General features: G+C 52.6%; 1 long non-coding RNA gene across 1 annotated transcript; it reads right to left on the bottom strand.

The window, feature by feature from the left end:
• Positions 1-2,940: 2,940 nt before the first annotated feature.
• On the bottom strand, positions 2,941-21,149 carry LOC139080614 (uncharacterized). Its single transcript, XR_011535236.1, has 2 exons — positions 8,626-21,149; positions 2,941-8,225 (listed from the first exon to the last, which is right to left on the bottom strand). It is a non-coding gene; the product is annotated as an uncharacterized lncRNA (long non-coding RNA).
• Between the last annotated feature and the right edge of the window lie 539 nt (positions 21,150-21,688).

Genomic DNA, 21,688 nt, shown 5'->3' on the forward strand with positions numbered 1-21,688 from the left:
CTAACGCTAAATGCCTTGCCTCTCTGGGTTTCTTTTCTCTCTGGGGTTTGCCACACAGGGAAGGCCAGCCAGTGCTTCCCAGAGCCCCCTCAGGGCCTCCCAGCCACAGAATCAAAGCCCACATCTACCGAGCATAATAACTGGTTGATAAATTAAGAGCAGGGAACAAACGAGCATTTGTGAACAAGGTGGGACACTGGCTGACATGTTGACTAACAAGTCGGAGGCCTAAGCTGTGGAGGGAGCCAGACGCACAACACAGTGGAGCCCCAGAAAAGGCCGGCCGGCAGAGCGCTCGGGAAAACACACTGAGAGCCAGGGCCTGGGGCTGCCAGGCGGGGAAGAAATGTGAGGAGAAACTAAATGGGGACTTTATTGGGTGTTGGGTGTAGGGACTGTTTTTGTTTGGGATCTAGTCATAAATTAATCCTACACGTAAGTGTTCCCAAAGAGAGAACCCAGGAAAAATATTTCAATTTTAGGAGATGGAATAAATCTCCTCTCCGTTTCCAAGAGCCAACAGAGCCCTCCTCCCTGTCAGGCCCCCCACCCATCCTCTGTCTCTGTCTCTGGTGAGTTGCCCAGAGCAGGAAGACAGGACCCATTCTTCCGGGAGAGAGAGGAGGTGGGGCAGGAAGATAAGCAGCGATTATGCTGAGGGAGGCAGATAAACCTCTGTTTGATTTGGCTGGACTTGTCCAGCCCTGGTCCCTGCCCAGATCCTCAAAAATAGAACTGCCAGGCCCGTGGAAGGCAAAGGATAAACAGGAGAAATGTACCTAAACAGATTTTAAAGGGAAACACGCGGGAGAAGAGACGGGCTGTGCCGGGCTGTGCGGGGACTCGGGCCTCCTCCTGTCGTTCCCGTCACAAGGCCCAGACAGCGTCCCCCATGGGCAGCCTCACTGGGGTTTCATGGACCCAACAGCAGGTAACCCGGGTGGAGTGGAGCCAAATGATGCGAGGCAGAAGTGGACCCGTGGGCTGGGGGGTCCACACAGACCCCCAGCAATGTGGGACAGACCTGGGTTGGGAAGGGAAAGGGCTGGGCTGTGGCTCTCCGAGCACCTCTACCTTCTGGCACAGAAAACCCAAAATTCAAAATTCTAAACTCAAACTCGGTCTTTCAGATTGCTATGAAGGTACAGTCATCAAGGCTGGAGAGTAGAACATGTTATATTTATGGTTTGTTGGCTTCTTATAACTTCCAAATATTCAGACGTTTGGTATGTGGGCCTCGGTGTGGACTCTTGCCCCAGGTCCCACAAATGTTACAGCAGGTCTGCCTGAAAATGAGTGAAAGGAGCGTTGTTCCCAGAGTCCATTGTTCCTCTTTGTGTCCATTACTCTTCGTGCTCATTCAAGGTGTCAGATTAAGAGAAAGTAGACCATTCAACTGTTCCTTTGTGTGTGGCCAGACAGATGTAAATCTGATCACAGCGTCATGATGTGCTTAATCCCTTCGATGTCCCTGAATTCCGGACAAAATTCTTGGGTTGGCATTCAGGACCTCTGTGTCCTCCTTGCCTCCTCAAATTCACGCTTCATCTTGCACCTGCACATACCCTCTGCCCTCCCATCCCCCACCAGTGTCCTATCCCCTCTTCCTTCCATGATCCCACATTTTGGTCCTCTTCTCCTGCTTCATTGCTGGGCCACTTTCTGTTCGTCCTTCCTGACTCAGCTGAAATGTCACCTCGTCCAGAATGCCTTTCCCAGGCTCGGGGCCCTCTCCGGTTCCCATAGCACTTCTCACCCAGGCCGCTAGGGGTTTCTCAGTCTTTCTCTCTCACAAGACAGTGGCACCTCAAGAAGCCCCTGTGGTTATTTCTGCACACGAGGGCTGAGTGCACAGAGCGGGCAGCCAGCACCTGCTTGACAAATGACCCAACACGAAATAAATGAAAGTCTGCGGAGCATGTGCCCAGGGGGCCTGGGAGCTGGGAGAGCTCAGTTATAGACTCGATCTGCAGCAAAGTTAGCTGAGAGTTCTACCTTCCTACGCTTGATTTTCACATCTTTAAAATGGCCATAACAATGGAAAAGTGCTCTAAAACCGCAGAAGATGTGACTGTGGCTCTTCTCCCACCCTGATAAGCACTTGGCCTTCTCCCTTCCGCCCCAAACTGGAGCGCTTGGGAGAGGGTGGTAAAAACAGTGGTAAACACTAAAAGACATCCAACCAACCTATCCAGAACCCCACAGAGTGGTCCTAAATGACGAGTTTCTCCCAACATGGCGAACGCAGGCCACAGTCACTCCAAGGACACTCACTTCCCTGTGTCCTCAAAACAGACCCTCTAGTACGGGGAGTGGCACAAGCTGTTAGGCTTAACTTGAGACGGTGCCGTAATATGGTCAAAGAGTGACTACAGTCATCAGGCGTCATATCCCAGGTTGGCTGCCTTATGGCCAGTCTCCCAGAATCCCATCTTCCATGTGGAAAAAGAGCTCAAATATTTGAGCCCAGTTACAGAAATGTATAAACTGGCAGGAATGCAGAAAAATAGGAGAGAACAATGCCAAGGAATTCCTGGAAGAGTCAGGAGTCACAGGACTCCTCTGATGGCTGACTGGCTCCCCATGGCCTTGACAGGCCTTCTGAGACTGTACAAAGGTCAAGGACACCTCCACCCAACCTGCCTTCCACTCTCCTTCACTCGAGGTCAGACCAGCATCAATCTGACTTCTGGGTGTCAACGGCTGCTGGGGACTGTCCCAGCCTTCTCTGTTTCTCCCCCATTTTCTCTCACAGGCATTTCCCCTAACAAAATCTGTGTGAGTCTAATCCCATCTTGTCATCTGCTTCTCAGGACCCAGACTGACACACGGAGCTGGTGGGGGGGGCGGTCACTAGGCTTCTGAGGACCCATATCTCCCATTCACTGTGTTAAGAGAGGGTGTTTTTGTGACTCTCATACCGATATAAAATGAACACAATGAACACACATCAAACATTTTATTTAACTCACTCATTAATGAGGGAACCAATATGATGTTACTAGTTCAATATATATTTTATATATATATATATAGGCAGAAAAAGAATGCTGAAATGAATTTACAAATAGATCCAAAAGAGGTCAATAATGAGTTGCATTCCACTGTACACAATTAATTTGCTTTTTTGGGGACAAGAAAATCATTTGCATTATTATTGGTACTGAACCTCTCAAATCTGCCTTAATAAGAGAAGAAGGCAGGAGGGTTTTATAGAGCTAAGCGGATTGGCAGGAGGAGCTTTGGGGAAACAAAGGGGTCACTCCTGGTGAGCCCCTGAGCAATCTGACTTCTGGGTGTCAACAGCTGCAGGGGGCTGGCCATCCCGTGATCACAACCTCCCCAAAGGCCTTCTCATTCTTCTGCAAAACAAGCTCACAAATTTTCGACCCCTGAGTCGCCCCTCAACTTAAACAAGAAAACAGCAAATGGACAAGATTCATCTATGTCTGTGTTGGGAAGAAGTCAAAAGGCACTCATGTTCTTATTGAATAGCTACAGTGACCCTCAGGTACCCGGCTTCATTATCAGTTTCCTACAATTTACAGAGCTGTAAAAGGCGCGCTAGACAAGACACAGTAATTGTCTTTTGCTCATTTCAGTCTTTCATGATTTTTCCTGACACGCAAGGAAGGGATTGGGTGAGATGATCTCTGGAGTCCCTTTAGCCCACGTGACTGTGGCCCCAAAGGCTTGCTTGTTGATGTCAGAAAGCTGGTCCTTTGCCCGTTCTGTGAGCCTCCCACCCTGGGGAGAATCAACCTGTAGCCTTCCTCTGAGCATGGCCCCCTGATTAGAATTGGCACTCTGTGGGTTCTGGGTTAAATGGTAATTGGTAATTAAAGATAAAAAGCATAGAGAGTGGTCATCCTTTAAAACTCAAAGGAAACTTACAGGTTGTCAAGCACTGGTCAGGGCCCTATGCTCCGAACAGTTGAAATGGGCTCCAGTCGAGTAGAGAAGGGCTAGTAGCTCACAGAATCATGGGAAGCCTGGAAAACATGTCTGAGCAAGAAATGGGGGAGTGGGAGGTCAAGCCCAAATGTCTTTTCAGCAGCCAGCAGGACCACCTAATCATCCCTGCACGCTCGTCTTAACACCGCCAGCACTGGCTGCTGAGCCATTAGATCCTCCACGTGGCCATAGCCGCCTTGAAAAGGATGACTCTTACCGATCCAGAGTCTCTATTTACCTCTTCCAAATTCAGAAGCAGTGACAGAAGGCTCTTCCCAGCTTCTGGTGGTTTGCCGCCAATCTTTGGCCTTCCTTGGCTTACAGATGCACCTCTCCAATCCTCCGCCTTCTCAAGGTTCCCTCTGTGTCTCTCTCTTCACTTGGCCGTCTTCTTATTAGGACACCAGTCACGATGAATTAGCAGCCCACCCTATTCCAGCACGACTTCATCTTAACAATCACCAACTACATCTGCAATGACGCTATTTCCAAATAAGGTCACATTCTGAGGGAATGGGGGTTAGGACTTCACCGTGTCTTGTTTTGAGGGGACACAATTCAACCCATAATATCTGCAAATGAGATTTTCCTGTTATGTTTTTCAATCTTTTTCACCTACATCCCATTTTGACAAACATAAAGCCCACACCTTCCTTTAGTTTTCTGAGAAATTTCAAGCTATTCAGTGACAACCTCAACAGCAAGTTTGACGTCTTCTCCTGGATTACTTTTGCAAGCTACAAACATCCCCAGCTCCTTCATGCACACACACACTCTGCTCCTGTTTAGAAACAACCTTTTTATGAGGGAAACAAAGCCCAGAAACCACATGACAGAACCAGAACCTGACCCATAACTTCTGACTCCTATTGACCATAATTCTTTCACTACATCCCACAGCCCATGGCAGAGACCACAGCCACATCAAAATCTCTTAGAGCCAGAAAGTAAGAGAGGAAGAGCTGTAAGACTGACTCATGGGCTTAGTCCTTCCCCAAGCACAAGCGCCACCTGCCTGGCAGTTCCCTCCCGCAATGGGAAGACAGCCCCAGGAGGCAGTGAAGCCTCAGGAACTCAGGAGAGACACTTAGCATGCACTGATACACTAGCAATAACTCCACAGGTGGTCAAACCCACTTGAACGTCAGAGGCTGAACAGGAACAGCTGGGCCCTTGGCCAAAGTAGCTAAAGAGGATCCATCTCCCACAGCCCCCAGCCCCTCCCTCCACCCCAACAGGCAGCTCCTTCCAGCTGAGGCAGGAGGCCTCTCCAGCTAACCTAGGACTAAAGGGCAAGTTCACATGTAATTGACCTTGCAGCCTGGGACCCATCAGGAAATCTTCTCCTTCCAGCCTCTACTTACCAGCCTCTAAAGCACAGCTGTCTCTATGGTTGGAGTCACCTTCCAAATGGCTTTCTCCAAGGAGCGCAGAGTGGAAAGGCTCCCACCTAGGAAACCAGCATTTAGTCTTCCCTTTGCTGCCAAGCAGGCTGGCCTTGAACTAGTGCCTTAATCTTTGACATGCAACTTCTCATCCAGCAAAGGCCTTACCTTTGACGTCTTGATAGGCCATATCTATAAAATACTTTGGAAACATAGAAAATGAAAATAAGGTATCCATATTGTTGCTGCTGTTACTGGATTTAGCATAAGAATAGATAAGGACATGAGTGAGACTGAGGGGTCTCCACCATAGAACTCCACTACAGCGTACCTCAGTGTAAATTTATTTTTGTTTATCCTGCTTGTGAGTCACTATTTCCTGAATCGAAGGATTCATGTCTGTCATGAGTTTGGGAACATTCTCAGAAAAAAAAGATCCCTTTGAAGATTGTCTCTCTCTCAATCTTGTCTCTTTCTGGAACTTCAATTATATCTATGTTACATCATCTCAAAATACCCTCCATGTCATTAATTTCAATTTGCTATTTCCCATTTCCTTTCTTCTTTGCATCAAGTTCTGAGTAATTTCTTCAGATCTATCTTCCAGGCAACTAATTGTCTCTTCTTTTTGTGATTATTTTTTTCTGTTGTGTTTTCAATTCTCTGGCTATTTTATTTTTATTTCTATAAGTATGTTATTTTCCAATTGACCTGGTATTTTGTTTAATATAGTAAGTTTGTTCTTTTCTCACATTTTCAATTTTATTTTTCAGTTTCTGTAATAATTTTATTTTTTTCTGCTTTTTCTCCCCAAATCCCCCCAGTACATAGTTGTATATTTTTAGTTGTGGGTCCTTCTAGTTGTAGCATATGGGACGCTACTTCAGCATGGCCTGACAAGCAGTGCCATGTCCGCACTCAGGATCCGAACCAGCAGAACCATGGGCCACTGAAGCGGAGCAAGCAAACTTAACCACTCGGCCATGGGGCCGGCCCCTCTGTAATAATCTTAAACATATCTATTTTATAATCTATATCTGATCATTTCAGTATCTGATTTTCTTGGAGATTTAATTCTCCTGTTTGTTGTTTTTGCTGATTCTTGTTCTTGGTGGCTTATTTTTGTAGTTTGAAATTTTTGAGTTCATATTTACAGGCTTTATCCAGGGGACTCCAGGCCTGGGATGAAAACATGATCCTTCAGAAGGGATATGTGTCTGCTTCTGTCAAGGACCCCAAGAGCTCACCACCACTGATCACTTTTTAGTTTTAGTTCTTAGAGATTACAAGGCCTCATCTTACTGGTTCTCTCATTTCTTCATGAGCGGAATGGTGACTTTTTTCATTTGACTTTTTAAAAAATTATACTTCAACTAAGTGTGTTTTTGTATGTGTTCATTGCTTTGATTCTTGCAGCATCAAAGAACTGAAAATAACCTAACTATTTATTGTGGGGGACTAGCTAGGTACACTGGGTCTATCCATTGGACGGAGTACAATTCAGTCACTGGAAAGAGGAGATGGATTTGTGTATGCTGACGTAGGATGTTCCAAAAAGTTGTTATGTGAAAAAAAGAAAAAACAAGATGCAGAAGAGCCTATAGTTTGCTGACATCTACATTTTAAAATGTTATATACGTGTATTTGTTTATGTATGAAAAATTGCTAAAAGAATGCTTTTGTTACTGGTAGTTAACTCTGGGTAATGAGCCAATAGCTGTGGGACACTTGAAATGCTTGGGTTTTTAAAATGAGAATAGATATTTTTTAACCTAGGGATTTTTGTTCATTTTGTTTGTTTCTTGAAGCAGGAGAGGAGAGACGTCGAAAGACAAAACAACCCCCGTCCACAACTGTGTTGTGTAGTTGCTCAGAACCACATTCAAAGCCAGCAACGAAGTATGGGAACTGATACCAAAGGGACAATTACCTCGACACTACACCTGTCACCTGTGCCCCCACCTGAGCCCCGCCCCATGCCAGCATCTTTACCAATAGCTTAGCTGTTTCGCTAATCATTCTCCCCACAAGGAGTTGAGAACAGGACTGGGAACAGGTGCTTTCTCCCTCTGGCAAAGGGGAAGCTGAGCCCACGGCAGACCGAGGCCGCTGTCTCTGCAGCTCCATCAAGAGAAATACCTCACTTGGGGCTTAAAGACCATCTCAGAGCATCTTTTGCCCTGCCAGTCAGCGTCGGGGGTGTCCCCTGTCTTTGAGAGTAGGGCAAGTCCTATTTCTAGTGGAGCCTTAGGCGCCCTTCCACTCAACTGCTGGACATCAGAGAGCTCTCAGCATACTCTGAATTCTTGCTTAGATGCCAGACGTAATGCCTGCCTTCGGGGCAAAATTAACCCCCTGACCTTCTCCAGCTTGATCAGATGCCCCTGAAGACTCGTGTCAGAACCAGCAGGAATAAAGCACAGCCTCTGGGCACGTGGCGGGAAGCAGACAGGGGAGCTCTCTGCACACCATCCTCTGCCTCGGCTCCACCACAGGGCACGTGTTCACCCTTCCAGGCAAAAGACCAAAGAGCGTGAGCGGGACAGAAGCCTCAGGGTGCCTGTGCCCCCAGCTCAGCATCCCTGCGCCCTCACCCCAAAGACTTCTTAGGAGAACTGCTCAAGAAATGAAAAATTGCTTCTCATTTCCATTTAGAGATTCCATTCCTGTCCGGCTTTTAGTGGCATTTGGACCTTCTCAAGGTTAAAAACTCAGGAGTCAGCTTTGACGCCTCTTGGTCTCACCTCCGGCATGCAGTTCGTTTCCAAATCTCATCAGCTCTATGTCCGGAGTATTTTCCAAGTGCCTCGTCAAAGTCACCAGTCTCTCTCTCCCCTTCTTTCTCGCTGTCCTACAGTTGAGTGGCCTACCAATAGCCAAAGCAAGCTGTAAAACAGGGAAGTCAGAGCAGGTCACGCTGGCGTTATAAGCCCTCTGAGAACTCCCCAACAAGACTCAGAGTCAAGTCCCACTGCGCACATGGCCCCCACCATCTGCCCTGGCTGCCTCCGCCCAACCTCGTTCCCCACCCTCCACCAGGCCCTTACTCATGACTCTCCAGCAACACACCGGACCCTGTCTGTTCCACGTGGATGCCAAGTGTGTCCCAGGGCCTCTTCCCAGTCTCCTTACGTGGCTGGCTCCTTGCCTCCATTCTCAGCTCAGGTCACCTCCTCACCTCCCAGGCCACCCTTTCTGTTCTCCTGTTGCCCCTACACACCCATTGCCTGGTTTTCTTCCTCAAAGCTCTTAGCACCATCTGCAGTTAATGCATTATTTTACTTACCTGTGTGTCCGTGTCCCCCAGAAGGTAAGTTCCATAATGTGGGACCTGACCTTGCCTGTCTCGCCCACCTTGGTGTCCTCGACAGCTGGGAAGATCCTCGGTAACAGAACAGAACTTTTCTCAATGAATGAGTTATTGTGCCAGAAGGAGAAGTGGCATGAATGGAGCCATCCACATTCTCTTGTGCTGGGTCAGGATTGGCGTCTGCACGGGAACGAGATTATGTTTTGTTCAGAGCCAACTGGCCGAGGCAGGAGGCTAATCAGGGGATGTGGCCTGAGGACCCCCCATCCAGGTGGTTTTGCCAGCGAGAGGTCTTGCCTACATTACACACGTACATACTCTTAGAGTGGGGAAAAAAGAGCATGGAAAATCAGGCACTGGTTCTGGAAGCTTCTGCCTGAAGTGACACACATCACCTCCACTGACAGCTCCTCCACCAAAGTAAGTCATGTGGCCATATCTGAACTCACAGGGCCCAAATGAGAAGTCCTCCTCTTTCTATTTTTCTGTACTTCCCTGTGTTCCTTATTTATTACATTTATACTCAGAAAACAGAGCTATATTGGATAAAGAACCGTGTGAGCCCCTCTCCACAAGGACTGGGCTGCAACCTTCCCTTTAGTTTTCAAGCAGTAGACCCAGGCAGGGAGATGCCATCAGGTCTCCTCTCTGAGGAGTGTCGGGAATGGACTGGAGTGGGCAGGACTGGAGACATGCGGACCAGGGAGGAACCCCACATGGCTGTCCAGGTGAGAAAGAAGGAAGCAAGAGGTAGCCCAAAGATATGTGTTGGGCCACTGGGTGAATGGATATGTCCTTCCCTAATGGGGACATAAGGAAGTAACCCATTGTGGACCCGTTGAGAGGTCCCACCAGGATGGGTGCCTAAAACCAGGGTGAAGCCCCCACCCAATCCCAGAGTCCATGACCGCACCCCACCTGGGCTGTTAGGTGGAGCCAGAGTGGCAGTCGACTGAGTGGCCAAGGCACATCAGCAAGGCCAGGATCACAGGGAGGCGAGCGAGGTGCAAACGCAGAGGAGGCGCTCATGCACTCCAGCTCCAGGGTCACGGGAGCTCATGGGTGGCCCCGAGGGTGACACCTCCTTGAATTTTGCACCTCGCTCACCTCACCCTAACCTCTGCGCTGACAAGCAGAGCATCATGGGCCTGAGGCATTCTTCCCAGGGGCCCTGTGAGCACCGTTTTCAACCTGCCAGGGTCAGACTCCTCCTCTTCAGGACTCCTGTCTGGTGCCTTCACTGTCAGACGTCCCCACGGCCCATGCGCTCTGCAGCGGCCTCTTTCACCTCGCTCTGAGGTCTTGCTGTCTGATTCCTGTATCCACCTGCCTGGTCTTCACTAAGCAAGCTGGATGTTACAGCTTGCTACCAGACGCCACACACTCCTCCGGGTCCCACTGACTGGGCCTTGCTGCTCCTCCTGGGGCCCCTGCCAACCATCACAGGGTGACAGCTCTGTGAGGGCTGCTGACCATACAAGGCCCTTCTGTGAGCATCGTGGCAAATGCTCTGGGGCAGCCGATGCCACCCAGCAGGCCTCTGGAGCCTCCGGCCGGCCCCCGTGTCAATCCACGTCACACAACAACAGCATCTACGCAGGCGGCTGCCATCCTTTCCTGAATCTGGAGCTAGGTCTGCCTGGTTACGGGAATCCCATAAACACAGCAATGCAGAGGAGGCTCAGAAGCCTCCACGTTTTGTTTGAAAGGAGAAGCACCCAGTCGAAAAAGCCACAGAGCAAACCCTATGATTAAATTGCAATTGCAATTAAATTTTAAAAACACAGAGACTATGCTTCCAGTAGAAGGAGGTGGGCAAGTGGGAGCTTTAGGAAGATTCACATGTGGAGGCTGGAGAAGCCCAAGCAGGGCCTGGCACAGCGCTTCTCTGAAGCTTGCTCTCTGCTGTCGGCCCAGACAGGAGGGAGCGACAATGTCTCCAGGGAGGAGGGGATGAGGCGTGAACGCACTTGCCCAGCCCTCCCTCTCTTGGGTGCTTCTCTGTCCCCAAAATTGCTTACCTGGACAGGAGGTGGGAGGCAAGCAGAACTCCTGGTCACACCTCTTTCGGGGGCACTAATTCCCCAGGCCCACACAGAGCGCACACCCCAGAGGTGCGCCCCAGAACCCCCTTCTCCATCCTCTGTCCTAGAAGGGGCACCTCCCAGGGCCACGGGGGGAGAAGGAGGCTCTCTCTTCCCACCACAGCCCCGCCCGCCTTGGGGTCTCAGCCCCTTGGCCCTCCTCGCCTGTAGGATAGATACAGAAGGACCATCCCCAGATGAAGGAACTGGCCCAGCCTGGACACAGGGAGCCGGGACTCCCCCCTCCTCTCTCACCTCTCTCTCTTCCCTTCCCACCCTTTCTCTCTCACAGCTGGCTCCGCTTTTCCTCATCCCTGCCTGTCCCTCAACTTCACCCCCCACCCCGCCACCAGGGCTTCAGCCTGCTGGGGCCGGGGCCAGGTGGCCAAGTAAAATGCAGGACTCCCCGTTAAATTTGAGCATCAGATAAACAACAGATGTTATCGTGTGGCCCATGTTTTATTTGCTAAGTGTGGCACCCCTAGCCATGAGGGCTGGGGCAGCTGCCAGGTGGAGGGAGGGTTGGCAGGTGCCCAGGGCCGCTCTGTCCCTCTCAGTCAGGCACTGATAGAGGGATGGAGGCACTGGATAGTGGTCCTTCAGAGGCAGCACATTGTATTCATGGTGCTCTTTCCAGAAGATCAGGTGAGCACAGGAAGTGGGAGTTGGACTGGGGAGGCGGTGTTGGGCGTGGGGCAGGGAGAGAAGCACCTGATAGCTCCAATATGGGAGAGAGGAGTGGAAACCAGGCGGGTTGTGAAGACAGACAAATCTGGGTTCAAAACCCAGCCCTGACTCTCCTTGTGTCTGTCTGTAAGGCAGTCATTTAATCCCCGTGAGCCTCAATTTCCTCTTCTGGAGATGGAAATTCTAGTGCCTAGTCGAATAATTAGAAGCAATGCATGTGACAGGCCAAGTGTGCAGTAGACATTGGACCAACAACAGCTGTCATCACGTTCGCTGTCGGCTCATTGTTGGTCACCTTGTGATGAACGAGGTATATAAAGACCCACCACTGTCCCTTCTCTCCAGGAGCTGTCGCTTCACTGGGGAGCTGAGACAACAAGCTGGACCGCTGAATAAAAGACCTTGCTTGGCAAGCAGGCCGTGAGTCTGGCCCTGGGGACAGAGGCTTGACAGGCCTTGCTCCAGATGTGGGGCACTTGGCCAGGTGTGGGGAAGTGACCCAGAGCCATGGTGATTGCCCGCGAGAGCCTGGAAGTCGTGGGCATTCATGCCATCCACATGGCAGGTGGCCGCCCTTATGCCCTCCAGCAGGGGAAAGGAAAGAGAGGATGTCACAAGCCATTTCCCCTGACCCCCAAGTGTTGGTCTGGTCACTGGACAATCCCAGAACTGTGGGAGCTCCTAACAGGCCCTGGAAGCCAGCCCTGGGCTCCCAGATGGAGCCTGCTTGGGCCACAGCCGACCCAGGTGCATCTCTCCCAGCCCAGAGGTCATGGGGAAGGCAATTCCATGGTCTAGGACTTTAAGGAGAATGAGGGAAAAAGCATTTGTGCTAAGTGAACACCTCTCTTTGCGGTGTCCTTGTGGGGTCCTGGCTCTGCTCTGGTATGGGGAGGGCTGGCCATGGTGGTGAAGCGTCAGGCTGCCTCCCCCCGCCCCCCGCCCAGTGCTGGCCATCTGAGACGCCCAGGACTCTGGATCTGCTTGCCCAAGGACCAGGTGTGGAATTTGCAGTGGTGCCCAGAAGGGGCTACGCTCCCACCCCGCAGATCCAAAGTGCTTCATTCATATTTTGGTGGAACACAACTTCTCTCCCCAGTGGCCCTGCTTGCAGGCTCTTCTTGGCAGCAGAGGCTATAATTTCCCTATATAGCATCTAATTTGAACTTATGCAAGCATCCTTCTCTCAAAATGCTTCATTATTATGTTCTTCTGAAATCCCGAAGGGAATCTTCCCAGCAATCCGAAGCTCCTCAGAGGAAGAAAGGATAGACCAGCAATTAGTGCCATGAACTTGGATGCTGGGAAGTCCGCGTTCGGGCCCGGGGTGCGTTTAGCCCAGGACCCCATCTGGGAGAGCCGGCGCCCACCGGGAAGCTGCAGGCAGGCTGACGTGCCAGGGGGCTAACAGTGGAACACGGCTTGGGTCTAAAGGGTACCTTCTCCTTCGCTTTTGCTGTATCCAAAACACGTTTCTCCCTGGGCCCCCTGCTTCCCCAGCAGCACAGAGCTCAGCAGCTCTCCCTCCCACAGCCTCCCAGCGCTGATGCTCACTTTCACTTTCCACAATAGGGTGAGAGCATTTCCTTCCGGGAAGGAAGGGCCACCAGGATGTGAGGTTTAAAAATACAACTTTCCTCCCGTCCCCAGGGAGGAAGAAAAATCCAAGGAAGTTACAGGAAGGAAAGTGATCAGACTCCTTTGGCCACTTGGACTTTTTCAACAGCTGTCTGTGACAGGGCTAGTTCTTGCCTGGAGCCACGGTGGATGCGGCTGTGTTCTAAGCACGTGTGCCGTGCCCAGATGGGGACTGCAAGGAAGAGCAGAGGGAGGAAGTGCTCTGGGGTGACTCGCTTCAATAACCTGGGCCCGCACCTCCGCCAGCACCGACTAAGGGAACACACAGACCCCATCGTCATCCCAGCAATCCAAGTTCGGTGCTGGGGAAGCATCACCAGGAGGAGGGAATTGCGGGTCCTTCGCTGCTCCTTACCAACCAGACTGAGCAGCTGGGTGTGGAAAGGGAGCTTCTTGGCCAACTCTGCCCAGAGAAAGGAGCCCCGTGTCTTCCAGCCAGGGATCCCATTGCTCCAGTTGCTTGAGTCCAGGCTGGGTCTCAGGATGTCTACCACTGGGCAGTTTTACTCTGGTGCTCATTTCCCATCTACCACAGCCTGGAAGAAGTGGGTACCATTCTCCTCTCCTGGCCCCTAGCTTCCCAGCTCCCAAATTCACGACTGTGCAGATGCGGCCCCACCTGCCTCCAGACCCATGACCCTTGCTTCAAGACCCCGGCCATGCTGACCTCCCTCCTGACTGCCCACAGAGCCCGCTGCATGGCTTTGGGGCTTTACCATTCCTGTGAGTTCTGCCATAAAAACCTGTCACTTGCCTCTGGTTGTTTCTGGTTATGCTTGCGTTCTAGGCACGAGGAGCAGGGTTGATGTTCTGACGTCCCTGCACCGTCTCAACGCCTAGTTGATGATGCTGTTCCAGTGAAGGAGTAAGAGAGCATATGAGTGAGTCAGGGAGCTTGGACGCCATTTCCTCCAGAAGGGTTTTCCCCTGGACCAGTGGTTCTCTCCTTGGCTGCCCGCTAGAATCTCCCTAGGAACTGCTAAATGCCCTGATGCCCAGGCCACATCCTGACCAATGAAACCAGAATCGCTGGGGGAGGGACCCAGCCAAGAGTCTGTTTTCAAGCTCCCCTGGCAGATTGAGAACCTGCGCACCAGGCCAGGGCTTCCCAAACACTACAGTGTGTGTGAGCCACGCCGGGTCTTGTTAAAAGGAAGATGCTGATTCTCTGGGGAGGAAATGGGGCCTGAGATTCTGCATTTCCCACAGCAGCAACGTGGCGCTGCTACTGCTGGTCCACAGACCTCACTTTGAATAACACGGCACTAGATCATATTCGGAACTGCCCTGGGACAACCCCAGCTTGGCCCTCTCACGCTTTTTGTAACTGCTGATTACCCTTTCTCTAGACTTCGAATGCAAGGATACCGTCTCTCACACCACTGTGTGCTCTATTGATGGCACGAGGTAGTGTTCAATCGTTGCATGCATGCTTGTATGAATGAAGTGACTAAATGAATAGAATGAATTTCAAAGTCCCCAAATACGTGGTCCTTCAAATGCTCCCACTGCAAACAGACCTGAGTGTCTGTTGCCTGTGGACAGCACCCAACACTCTCTCCACAGCACATCTCAGAGCCCACCTGGCTGGGGCCTGGACCCCTGCCACGTGGGACCAGGAGCTTTGAGGCAACCAAAACTCAGAAAGGCACGCGCTGCAGGTTGAAACAGACACCAGCTGTGGCTGCTGGAGCATCCTGAGGAAGGGTGGGCCCAGCCCAGATAGCAGAGAGTTGAGGAGCAGGAAGGACGAAAGGGCAGGGCTGAGGGCTGGTCCCCAGGGAGAAAAGCCTCTAATGATGGTAACATCTGATCTGCCTCTCCTTCCTGCTAATCCTCAATCACAACAGTGTGAAATCTGAGCAAGTGTGAAGGCCTTGGCTCCAGCTGTTTTTCATATCAAGCCACGATTCCAGCCATCAGAGCAAGAAGCCCCACGCTGAGGATGCAGCCCTGGGATGCTACGGGGCTGGGGGCCAATCCCTGCAAGATGAGGAGAGGGACACCCCAGCCGCGGGGTACGCTCGTGGGGAACCCGGCCTGGTCTCTCTGGTCCAGCTGCCTCTGAGGCTCTGGGTCGGCCCCCAGCGCTGCCCTTCTCTCTCCCCCTTACCTCCTCCTTCCCCCGGGGACCCCAGCTCTGCCTTCCTGCCCTTGCGGGTTTCACGGGGCCTCCGGGATGCAAACCAGGCAGGCGGGGGATGGACAGGAGCAGCTGCCTCCCTGGGAAGCGGGGACCCCGGGGAGACTGCCAGCCGCAGCAACTGTGAGCCCTGAGACAGACCCCAGCCAGGCCAGGCGACAGGCCAGGGAATCCCTGGGGGCAGCTCAGCTGCTGGGGCTGGATTAGGAAGAAGAGACAACAAAGGCGACTTCGGGGGGGATTCTCAGGCATAGTAGATGAGCTGGCCCCTTAACCCAGACCCAGTGGCTCTGCAGGAGGAAGTGCTGGGGTGGGGCAGCGGGATGCCTGCTGGCTGCCATGTCAGAACCTGGCGCTTGGAGCTGCGCTCCAATTACCTGTGGAGGGATTCTCTCCTTGAATGGGGACCTGGTGGGAGTAAGGGAGCAGCAGGCCAGGGCAGGGCCGCTTCCTGCTGCCTGTAGAGAGAGACCAGGACCAGGTCCATTCCTGCCACTTCGATTTTCTTCCAGCCCTGTCAAGGGCCAGCCCGGTGCGCTGACTCGTAAATGGAATAAGCGCTCTGTGATTTTAGAGGTGAGGGTGTGGGGAGCTCCAGGCAACAGACATGTCCTGGAGTTGCCTCCCCAGCCCTCCTCTTGCTGCACGCCCACCCCATACCTGGCAGGAAGGCCAAGTGCCGTTCTGGGTGCTCCTGGTCCCCCAGACTGCGCTGATGGAGCAGGAGGTGAGCACCTGCGCCACAGACCGGGCTGGGCCCATGGGACTGTTGATTCTGAAATTTGCCACCAGGACTCTGAGAGCCTGGGTCAGTTAGCTGCTGGAGCCGGCAGGTGCGCCTCAGGGCGGACGGAGGGCATGGGTTTGGAGCAACCCCCATAGGCCGTGTGTAAACAGCAGAGGAAACACATCCACAGGGACACAGAGGAGAGAAAAGCCGACACAGAGACAAGGGAGGATGCGAGATCATGTACCCCAGAGAGGGACAGAGACGGAGACTGGGGAAGAGCAGTTTTCTCGGTTCCAGCCCCCCAGGAATGCTGCCCTAGGGTTCCATGAGGCCCCCAATTCCTCTCACAGAACTCTTCCCTGTGTATTGAAATAGGCCAAGCTGCTGTCTGCTCTGACGACATGCCATTCAAGTAAGGTTAGGCTGTCGGGGCGGCCAGGCCGGCTCCAGGGGTGTCCAGCCTCCCTTGGCCCGGAGGGTGGCCTGTCACCTCTCTCCACATGGGTCCTGAGAGCCCAGGGAAGCACAAGCACCACAGACTGGCCTTGACGCTGGTCCTGACTTGAGGGGGCGCCTGGATCTCAGGGGGTCTGCAGACCTCCCCCACCCCAGGAATCCGGGATTTCCTTGGGCCGCTGACCTCACCCCCTGCATGGCTCTCAGAGGAACCCACAAGCCTGAGGGCTGCTGTCGCCTCCCACCCTCGGCTCCTTCACAACAGCAGGGAGCGACAGTGCTCGGCCCTGGAGGAGCCGGTATCCAGTTTCCAGGAGACGTGGGCTGCCTATTTGAACCTGAAACATACCAGGGGGATCAGACCAGCCTGAGAGCGGAGAAGCCTGTGATCCACCGAGAAGAGCTTGGCAGGCAGAGACCGCGAGCCTTCTGTGGTGTCCCGGGGAGGGGGCCATGCAGGCATGAAAGTCACCTCCCTAACGAGAAGCGATTCTTTCTCACTCCCGAACGTGGGTCTGAGGGACCTGGAGCAGGACAGATGGGGGCTGGACTTCATGAGTTCTGTCCCGTCTTCTGGGTCCAGACTGACCCCACGAGTTGCTTCTGAGACGCAGTAGCCGTTTCTGCAGTCCTGGAGCTCTAGATAGCTGCAGGTGGCTTCTGAAGACGCTTGTCACTCCTGACTTTACCTCGATACCCTGGTCAAAGGCCCCAAATCCCTGGGCCTCCCCAAGCTCTCTGGGATATTTCAGACTCCCTTGATCTCCCAGGAGGCAGCCTGCTCCCCAGCCTCCTGGAGAAAGTCTAGTCAGGACTTTTCCCAACCCAAGCGTCAGTTTACCTGCTCAGCACTTTCTTATGAAAACCCCCAAAGTTCAGAAGTCAAAGGCGTTGAGGGGCAAGTAGAGGTGGTGTTTACAGTGGGGCAGAAGAGGAGGCTGGGTGGTGGGTCTGTGATGCCAATGAGAGCATGACGTGAGGCGGTTCGTTGGCAGCCTCGGCTCCGGGTGCTAGTTCCCTAGGAGGGAACAGAAGAGGCGAGGAATGGAGGGATGCACATAGAGACCGCCATCACTGGATTCCACGCTGTGCCGCTGAGTCCTCATGGTCGCCTCAGACTGTAAGTGTGACTACCCTCCGTTCCAGATGAGGAAACTGAGGCTCAGAGAGTGAACATGTCCGCGCACACAGGGCCATCTGACTCCGCCCCCCTGGGCTGATGTGCCACGGTGTGACCTCCCCACCCCACCTCTCCACCGTGAAGCCTCCTACTAACGTCCTTCAGCGCTCATTCATCCCCTCAATTAGATTTGCAGGGAAGAATGGAAATGAGATGATAGAGGGAAGCAGCAAAAGAAGAAGAGAGTGAAAGAGAAGGCCAGGGCCTGGGGAGAAAGAAAGGAGAAGGGAGGAGAGAGCGGACGGACGGCGGCCGTCAGTCGGTCTGGACTGCTTATCAGCATGCAGCTCAGGGTCTCCCTCCCGACGTGCAGAGGCGGAATCTGAGTCCACTTTTCACCAGGCTTCTTGGGTGACACTTATGTTCACGAAAGCTCAAGAGCCACTGAGGGCTCGGCTGGGCTATCCAATGTGGCAGCCACTAGCCATGTGTGGCCATTTAAATGGAAATAAATTAAAATTAAAAATCCAGTTCCCCAATCAGATGAGCCACATTTTAAGTGTTCAACAGGCACCTGAGGCTGGTGGCTATCAGGCCCCACTGTCCATTGCAGATGTTGGTTTTCAGCTCTGCCCTGCTGCCTAGACACAGGGAGAGGTTAGGGCCCCCTCCTCAGGGGTACCATGTCAGGCATGTCCCTGCATCCTCAGAGCATCCCCACAGGCCTGGATGACTGTGGATTTGACAAGAGTCTTGCATGTGTCTAACGGTGACCACTGATGTGAGCCAGACTCCCAGCTGGTGTCCCCAGCTCCATCAAGCCTCCAACTCAGACCTATGGTTCCTGGTCACCTACAGGGAGCATGGGTTGAGTGGCCCCTATGTCCCGTTAGTCCGGGTCCTCCAAGGTCTCTGCAGAAGAGGGGCAGTGTCAAAGCACTAAGTTTCTTGGGGCAGATGGCCTTCCATTCATGTGTCCACTCTCACGGGCAAGTCATAGCAGCTGAATGACCAGGGTGGAACAAGCCTTTCCAGTCTCCCAGAGATTGTCCACCTGGGGCCAAATGTAACGTGCTGAGGGTGTGCATGCGGTACCACAGACAGCCCATGGAGGCGAGCGGTGCCTACTCACAGCCCAGACCCAGATAGGCAAAGGGGGCTGGCCTCAGATGCCCCTAGTGAGAGGCTGGGGCTGGATTTGTATCCCCTCAGTCAGGGCTCTCAGGACCTCAACTTCCCTCTGCTTTGTCCCTCGAAGTCCGGCCGGGAGGGAATTCAGGTCCTTGCTCCAGGCCTGGGAGTGTCCTGGACGTTGGTTCACAAGACAAAGCCCACGTCCGGCCCTTCAATGGCGGGTCTGGAAAAGATGCCGAGCAGGGACCATCTCACTGATCAATGTCAGGATATCCCTTCTTTCTAGTTAAAAAGAAATGCCTCACTCAGGAACTTCCAACGCCAGGCCAGCCTCCTGTTTACTGCTCTCGGCTGCCCAGCCCGCAGATAAGGAAGAGCGGCCCATTCTCTCCCTGCTCCAGCGCGTGTTTCCTGCCCGATTCCAGGCAGCCACTTCCGAGCCCGGCTGTTTCCCAGGGTGGGGGCGTGGACGCCACGGGGCCTTGAGCTCGTGAGAAAGCAGGGAAAGGGAGCCCAAGAGAAAGACCAGCAGGCAGGATGGTGACAAGGAGGGGCCCAGGCCCGCCAGAGATGGGGGACCACTCACCCCCTGAGAACACAGACAGTTGCTTGCTTTCCGCAGACAGGCCCCTCTCTCCAGCCACGGCCCCCTCACCTCTGCACTTGACAGGAGCCAGACAGGAAGCTGACCAGCCCCACTGGCCACCTAGCCAGCTGACACCGGGCAGACCTGGCCGGGGGATGGCATGCTGGAATGCAGCAGAGGCAGACCACGCCAGGACCCCAGGTGGGCCCCGCAGGGTCTGCAGGCAAACAGCCAGCCCCGTGCCGGCCCCCTCAGCAAGCCCATGTCACCAGACAGTCACCACTCTGTCTTTGCTTTCTGAACGTGGCACAGAGACAGGCCACACGCTGTTCACTTAAAAGACCTACGCCATTGCTCTCCCTCCGACCTTCCCTCAGAGCCTAGACTGATGGATTGGGTTCCCCACCAGACAGTAAAACTTTCCCCTCGACATCCAATTAATTGTTGGTCTCTTGGTCTTTACTTTTGTTTTCATAAAACTTTGCTCATTACATCAGGAAACATAACTCTGCCTCTAACTCCAAAGATGAGCGATCCAGAGCATCATTAACCCACAAGGCTGGCCTCAACGTGGCCTCCGTGGGCTAATGCCCACTCCAGGCCCAACATTAACCTCCCGGTGGACAGGCCCACCTCTCCTAAATTCTCATGGGCAGATGGGAACCTATCTCAGGGTTTTTTCCCTTAAGATATGACTCCCCTAGTGCATAGCAGCCTGCAGCGGCTAGAGTCTTCTTTGCATGTCAGGCCTCTGAATCCACCTCCCATTATTAATGTGGACAAAGAGCCTAGGACAAGTCCAACAGGCTGTGTGAACTCCAGCTGAACCTCTGTCTCGGTGATGTTCTCCCCAGCTCCTCCATTAACAGTTGATCTTCTCTTAAGGCAATCAAAGGACTTCCAAGGCCTCTTCTCATCCCTCCACCTCCCCTCCCCTCGGTTCACATTCTTCCTTTTCAGACAGGCAGGTCCCACGGGGAAGCCGGGAAGTCTCTGGGGAAACTGGGCACAGCTCCTGTCTCAACCCCACCACTCACGCATTTAGGCACCGTTGTTTCCACTGTTAGCATTTGCTGGGGAAGCGGATGTTTCGGAGGCTCTGAGGTCCAGATGCTACTACCAGAATATTTAGAAGACTTACAGGTTAAGAGAAGACCCAATGGTTTCTGGTAGAGTCGAAAACTCCAGGGAAAATCCTAAACGTGATTGGAACTCACTGACCTTAAGGAAGTGTAGACAAGGCGTTAGCCAAGAGGCCAGCGCACCTTCCCTTCATTTCACTCCCTTCTCCATTCCTGTATGAAGCTGAGAATGGTGAGGTTATAAGAAACCTCTTCCTCTCCCCCTAGAGTTATGTTGACTGGGGTTCTGAGCTGCAGACGACACAGTCTCTTCTGACTGGTTTCCAGCAGGAGAGAATTCATTAAGGGATGTTAGAAACTCATAGGTTGGAGGGCTGGAGGCACTTGTTGCAAGCTTCCAGAACAACTCTTGGCATCCACTGAAGAATGGTCCTGGAAAGGGAGCTCCTGCCATGGGCAAACCCAGACTCACCTGCATTTGCAAATAAATGCCCTGGTCCCTGCTTGTGTCGTCACTTTCAACCCCAAATCTGATGTGGTTCCATCTGTTTAAGAACCTCAGTCATGTGTCCGCAGCCTTGTGGCAAGTGAGGCTGGAAATCAGTGTTTTGGATGCTTTGATGGGAAAGTAGATTCAGAACGTGGAGGAAGCTCTCAAAACACGGGGAGGCTGTTAAAATTTGGGGGTACCCATGAATGGCCAAAGTCCACCATACATGCAGAATTCCCCTCTCCACTGCTCACCGGGTGAGATGGAAAGTCTCCATTCAGACCTGCGTTTTCTTGTTCCGCCGTCATTCCAGAGGGCCCTGCTCGGCCTTTAATTTTAGAGCATATGAGGAAGACTGTGGAAAAAAAGATTTTGATTTTGTTGTGACTTGTCAATTGTGTCCCTCTTTTATAGTCTTCCTCATTACGTATGAGAAATTTCAACAACTACCCTCTGGTTAGAAACAGTTGCTTAACCAGGCTGGATTCTTTCATGTCTGCAGTCTCGTCTATGCAGTTTCCTCTGCCTGGGTTGCAGCTGTCTCCTCGGTGGCCAACCACACCACATGGAGCTAACATTCATGTGTGGGTCTGGGAGCCTGCTGGACAGACCTGGTTGAAATCCAGCTCTGCCGCTACATAGCTGTGTGACCTGATGAACGTTTCCTGATTTTTCTTATCCTCAGTGTGCACATCTAGAAAATAAGGATAATATTCCTGACTTCAAAAGGTTGTTAAGGAATTAAATGGATATTAGCTGAAAAGGAGCCATACAGACGGTAAGAACTCATGATTCCTCGCCTCCTTTCTCTTCTTCTGTTCCCGTGACATTTTGTACACACCTCCACCGCAGCACTTATGCTCAACTGTGCCCTTCAGACATCTAACGA

This window comes from Equus przewalskii, chromosome 31, assembly GCF_037783145.1.
Source record: "Equus przewalskii isolate Varuska chromosome 31, EquPr2, whole genome shotgun sequence".
Classification (NCBI taxonomy): Eukaryota; Metazoa; Chordata; class Mammalia; order Perissodactyla; family Equidae; genus Equus; species Equus przewalskii.